This window comes from Grampus griseus (assembly GCF_964374135.1).
Source record: "Grampus griseus genome assembly, chromosome: 2".
Lineage (NCBI taxonomy): Eukaryota > Metazoa > Chordata > Mammalia > Artiodactyla > Delphinidae > Grampus > Grampus griseus.
Window position 1 is genome coordinate 115,995,895 of NC_139018.1, and position 6,702 is coordinate 116,002,596.

Here is a 6,702-nt window from a genome sequence, read left to right on the forward strand (position 1 = left end):
GATAACCATTTTGACAGCTCTGTGGAAAGTGGATTTGAGGAAGACCAGATCCCGAGAGACCCAGAGGCCATGGTTAGAAGCTTGGATTTTATCCTGAGGTAGAGGGAAGCTATGGTGTTAGGGAGGAACCCGGTCCTGCTCACCTCTCAGGAGAGCCCTCTGGGGCTTTGAGGATGATGGGTCTTGGGGCACGGACACTGGCAGGAGACCAGTTAGGAGGCTATTACAAGAATCGAGCTGAGAGAGGAGGGGCCTGCATGGCAGTAGGGATGGAGAGGAGGCGATGTTTTGAGAAATAATTTAGTAGAACATGGGAGGACTTGGAGACTGGTTGAACTTGGAGAGGGAGTGGGAGTCCAGGATGCCTCTGCTTATAGCTTGAGAGACTGGGAGATGGTTGTGCTACCCACTGACTTAGAAGAACAGGTGTGGGGTGAAGATGAGGCATCTAATTTGGGACAGGTGGGGATATTCTGAAGACAGTTGAGTATATGATCTATGCCTGGGCTTGAGAGTATTTTTTTTTTTAAATCATCATTAGAGGGGCTGAAATTAACCAGGAAGCCTGTTTACACCAGTAACAAAAGCAGTAGGTCAGGCTGGAGCCTTGGAAAATAGTCCCTGAGAAAGATGGAGCTGGAGTGGTCAGGGAAGTAGAAGAGCCAGGAGAGTGGGCGTCATGCAGACTCAGGAGAGGATTTGGAGGAAGCAAGTGCTCCACGGTGTCAAAGGCTGCAGAGAGCAGCTGTGAGAGAAGGAATGGAAAGTATCTATTGTCCTGGTATTAGGAAGCCAGTGGTGGTGTGGCAGGGGCAGGGTTTTTTGTTTTTTTTGTTTTTGGAGGGTTTTTTGGTGGGGAGAAGGTGGGATGAGGCAGGTTGTTGGGCACTGAGGGCTGAGTGGTTGGTGAGAAATAGGAATTAGTGAGTATAGGTGACATTGTCAAAAGTTCAGATGACAAGGGAGTAAAGATCTTGAACTACAGGCAGATGAAGGGTCAAGGGAGGTGGGGCTGGATGGTGGTTCGAGGCTGACCCACAGGGGGCTTAATTTCAGGGATGGTGATGTGTCATGGGTACTAACGGTTTCACTTGTTCTCCTAGTTCTCTCAGAGGTATGTTCACAGGGGTCCTCTGGAGGCACTGGGTCCTCCAGAAGCTGTGAAGGTGTGAATTCAGCTGCCTGGGGTGGGGGAGATGTTTTCCTGGGAAGGTCGATCCAGAGGGCCCACAAATCACTTTGTTGAAAATTTGTGGTAAAATACATATTACAAAAAATTTACCATCTTAATGATTTTTAAGTGTACAGTTCAGTGGCATTAAGTGCATTCATGTTGTTAGGCAACCATCACCACCATCCATCTCCAGAACTCTTTTCATCGTGCAAAACTGAAATTCTGTACCCATTAAACATTCACTCTCCATCCCCCTCCCCCCACCCCCTGGCAACTAGTACCATTCTACTTTTTGTCTCTATGAGTTTGACCAGTGTAGATACCTCATATAAGTGGAATCATACAGTCCCACCAATCACTTTCACGGAAGCTATGATGTTAATAGATTGCCAAAATAAAACATGGACTGTGCCTGAGAAAACAAAATGAGTTTCTTATCTTAGGTCCATGGAACCATCTGCCCACGTCCAGGATGGGGGAGGTATATTTCAGCTTGGGAGTGTTAGGAGACAGTGAACTCAGTTTGAAAGGATGGGATGTGACTGCTTAATACCTAATTGATCTTGGGTTGCGTTAATAGAAGTATGCTGTTTAGAAGAAGAGAGGTGACATTTCTTCTGTCCTCTGTGTGGATCAAACTATGTCTAGGACCCCATTTCACTGGGTATGTCCACAGGAGGGCAGCCACAGTGGAGGAGGTATGTGTGGGGAAAGGGAGGACTGGTGTGTATGTCCTGTGAAGAAGAGTTAGGCTGGTCAGGGAAGGCTGGAGAAGAGGAGTCTCAGGAGAAGGGGTCTCTGTCTGTAAATCCTCAAAGGCTGCCACAGGGAGAGGAGGTACTCGGGCTCACCTTCCTTAGTATTCGCAGATTGACCCATCCTCCCTTCCACCCAGCCTCCCTGGCCACCTGCCCAGATATCCCATCCTTCAGATCTCTGCTTAGATCTACCCCCCACCTCCAGACAGCCTTCCCTAGCCCTTCAGTCAATAGGGAGGAACAGAAGTACTCTTTTGGACCTTAACCAAATGTTTCCCAGGGTATTCATTTAATGTGCTAGCTGTGTGACCTTGGGCAAGTCACTTAACCTCTCTGAACAGGGATAAGGAGCCCATAAACATTTTTATTTTTTCCTGTTTTGGCTGTTTTGCCAAAAAGGAAAAAAAAAAGTTGTTTTCTACTGTCTCTTTGACTCAGAAAAATAGAGATGATAATAGTACCTACTTTCCAGGGTCATTGTGAACACATGGAAGTACTTGGCCCAATGCCTGGGACCTGGTAGGTACTCCATAGATGGTAGCTGCTATAGACTCTTTTTAATGGCTTTGTGTCTGTAAGCCTTATTTCCTTGTGAGGCTGTGAACTCCCAGGATGGTGTCTGCCCTTGTCTCTCACATGGACCAGTGGAGTGGAGTGGAGTGTGAGAGCTAGTGACTTTTACTTTGGCCTGTTTTCCATCATCCCACTTCATGCATCCCTTTCCCTTGGGAAATTCCTCCCTGTTGTCACATAGTCCTGGTGGGCTGTCTGTTAAAGTGCCCACTGTTCCCACCCATCCCTATCCCATTGCCAGCAGGTAGGCATGTGACCCAGACTTCACCAATCACAGGACCCCATTTTCCAGCACCAGTGATTGGCCCAAGGGGTGAGCACATTCCCAAGCAGGGCCAATCAGACTCTTTCTCTGGGATTGATATATGGATGCGGAGAAGGAAGCCTTCTTTCCACTGGGACACAAAGCTTGATGCTGTAGTCCCAAGGCTGCAAACAAGTCATCTTTCCCCCTAAAAGTTGGATCCAAGCAAGGCAACAGAGGGGAGGGGAATTTAGAGAGCATGATAACAGCATTGCTGAGAGTCCCAATTTGGGCTCTCATGGCCTTTGTTCCTGCAGTCCTTCTTTTAGTCCTGGGAGCTGCAATAACATCCTATCCATCTGTAAGAGCCAATACATTCCTTTATTGCTCCAGCTTGTTTGGTTGGGTTCTTGTCTCATGCAACAAATAGGAGCCTGAAAACGACACTCAGGGAATAATAAATGAATGGATGATTGACTAAATGATTGGGTTCCCAGATGGGGTGGGATGTCCAAAGTTCCTGAAGCTAGAGGGTTGGGAGCTGCTGCCCTGTGGCCATGGAAGTGAGGTAGGGTATTTGGGAGGATACTGCATCAGGCGGGCTTGGATTTGTGTCCCAGCTCTGCCATTCACTAGCTGTGTGATCTTGGGCAAGTTACTTGCCCTCTCTGAATTTGAGGTTCCTTATCTGTAAAATAGGCAAAATAATAGTGACTGCACAGGGTTGCCTTGAGGATGGAATGAGATAAGGAACAAGAAGCACCAAACATAGTCCCCAAGGTGAGGGTAGGGGAGGCAGGAGCTAGTAGCTGTTCTTTTTTTTTTTTTTTTTTTTGTGGTACGTGGGCCTCTCACTGTTGTAGCCTCTCCCGTTGCAGAGCACAGGCTCCGGACACGCAGGCCCAGTGGCCATGGCTCACGGGCCCAGCCACTCCGCGGCATGTGGGATCTTCCCGGACCGGGGCACGAACCCGTGTGCCCTGCATTGGCAGGCGGACTCTCAACCACTGCGCCACCAGGGAAGCCCCTAGTAGCTGTTCTTATTAGCCTGCACTCGATTGTGGTGGATTGGGCGGGACTGAGATTGACATGCATCTCAGGAGGGAACAAAGATTCAATCTGTAAGCTGGATTCTCAGAAGAAGTGGGTCCTGGCACCAGGGAGTCTGTGCCAGGGCCAGAGTGAGTGTGTTCAGGCTTGAGAGAGAGAGAAGACAGAGATAATAGAGCACCTAGCACTTAGGCAGTGGAGTTGGAAGGATTTGGCTCATAAGCTAGCTTTTCCGCTAACCGTGAGACTCACTAAATCTTCCAAGCCTCAGTTTCCCTTCTCTGTAAATCCCTTCCTGAGAGTTGTCTTGAAGACTAAATAAAGCAGTCCATGTACCATGCTCAGCACATGGCTTAGTAGGTGTTCAATAAAAATTAGCTATTATTTTTGATATTTGTGGCTTCAGGAAATTTTCTGAACACAAAGGTGGGATGAGTGTATAACTCTATAGACAAACTTTTCATGAGGAAGTCCTCAAATCAAGGAGAGTCCGTACCTGAGTCTCCCAGGAAAGGCCATTTCAGAACAACTAGGTGTCATATGTCCTTCTGTGTCTGGATAATGGTGGGGCTCACACTGGGGAAGCCATGTCTGGGGACATTTCTATCATCATCCTGCCCACCGTAATCTCCTCAGCTCAGGAAAGGTTCTCAGAGCTTTCTACACTGGCTGCTTCCTCTTCCTCATCACCCTCAAACCTTGTAACCTGGTGGCGGTTGGCATTGCATGGCTGAAATCACCCTCACCGAGCAAGACCCTGATCTTGCTAAGACCAGCGGACACTTTTCCTCCCCTGCCAAAGGCGATGGCTTTGTGGTACTCGACCCTGTGGGGGCTCGTCCTACTTCCCGGCACCCTCTCTTCCATGGCATCATGTCTCATTTCTCCGGATTCTCTTCCTACTTCTCCGAGGCCTGCTTCTCAGTTGGCTTAGTGTCTTCTCCCTCTGGTCTCTTAAATCCTCAGGCTCTCTTCTCACTCCATACACCTTCGCCAAGGGAGCTCTTTCACACTCCCTAGAAGTTCTTGCCTTCCAGTTTGCTATTTCCATATGAGACCTTCCCAATCCTTCAGCTCATGTTGCCAACTGCCCATTGGACATTTCCATGCGGCCATCCTGCATGCACCTCAACGCAGTGTGCCCAAGTCAGAACCCATTGTTTTTCCCCCAGAATGTGTCCCCTTTTATCTTTCCCATCTCAGAGAATGACACCACCCTCCACCCGCCCCATGCAAGCCAGAGAGTTGAGATCACCGTAGACTCTCACTCTCCCACATCCAGTTAGTCACTAAGTCCTGTGGATTCTACCCTCATGTAGACGGGTTTGTCTCTCTACTGATGACCAGGTCCTTTCTTGCACCCATTGGCCCCTGCATCAGCTGACAGCCAACTAATGGATATGCCAACCCTTGGACTTACCCTGCGGAGTCCACTGTTGCTGGTACTGGCTTTGGGATCTACCTGTTTATGACCCTCCATGGCTCCTCATCCCTACCAGGTGAGTCTGGTCCCCTTAGTTTGGCATTCGCGTCTTTTCACGAGCTTGCCCTTGTCTGTCTCTCCAAGCTCCTCTCTATCACCTCTCGCTCCTGATGCTTCTGCCAGGCGGAGCTACTTGCAGCTTTTGCCTCACTACCGTCCTTACACTTCCTCTCCTCTTTGCCTGGAATGCTTCCTTTCTCACCCTTCTCCTCCAGACCAACTTCTACTCCCTCCTGAAATATTCTCCAGAGTGTGAGGTCCCCCCTCTGTGCCACCAAAGAGCCCCCATCCCCAGCAAGTCCAGCACTTGCCACATTACTTTGTCATTGTGAGCCTGACTCCCTCCCACTAGACCATGAACTACTGGAGAGCAGACACCTCCGTGCCCTTGGTGTCCAGCAGAGTCTGCTATAGTCAGTTCTCAAGGTACACTTTTGAATTTAAATCTCTAAAGTACTTAGTTGTTTTACATTTTTATTAAACAAAATATTTTAAGGTGACTGAGATGGGAAAAACTGGAGAGAAGGGGCACGGCACATAGCTCAGGCGGCCCCCCAACACACATGCTGAGCCTTCACACCCCTCCCCTGAACCTCTAACACTCCATCCTGCTCTCCTCAGGAAAGACCTGTAAGCCGAGCCCTACTGTGTGACTTAGACCGATCACATACCCTCTCTGTGCCTCTTCTTCCTCTTCTAAAAATGGAATGTTGGAGTATTCCAGGAAAATGATATTTTTCAGAGTACTTTCACACAAAAATCCCCAATTAGTCTGCCAACAGCATGGGAGAACGGTGGTGTTAGCACCCCTCCTGGCTTCTGGGGGTTCTTATGCTGGCCTTTATCCTTTACTCTTCACTCTCTGGTCAGGTCAACCCCCGCCCCCCACCCTCCGGTTCCTTTCCATCAGTATTTGAACTTGCTCTCTAAACTCTCCCGTCTTAAAAGTAAGATCCCACTTCCCTCTCCAGGTGCTGTCTCATCTCTTCTCTTTCACAGCCAGACTGGCCCCAAGAGTTGCCCCCATTCCCTGCCTGTCGTCCTGTAGCTCTCACTCATTCCTCCTCCCTTTGCATTCTGGAGTCTATCTCTACTATTCCCCTAACAAAACTTTAAATGCGGAGGTCACCGGTGACCTCCAAGATGCTCAGTCCGCAATCCTGATCTGACTTGTCTTCCCACTGCACTGGTTCCGTCACAACCTCTGTTCTCTTCTCTGGGCTGCAGGGACGCCGTGCCTTCCTGGATCTCTGCTGGCTGCATTTTCACTGCTAGCCCTCAGCTTCCTCTGCCTGCTTTCCACCCTGCCTGTCTTTGAACACTGGAGTCGCTCAGAGCTCAGTTCTGTGTCCTTTTCATTCTCACCCCTCTTTCTTCCCACTCTGTCGTACCCCCCTCTTTTGGTTGCAGTTACCACCTG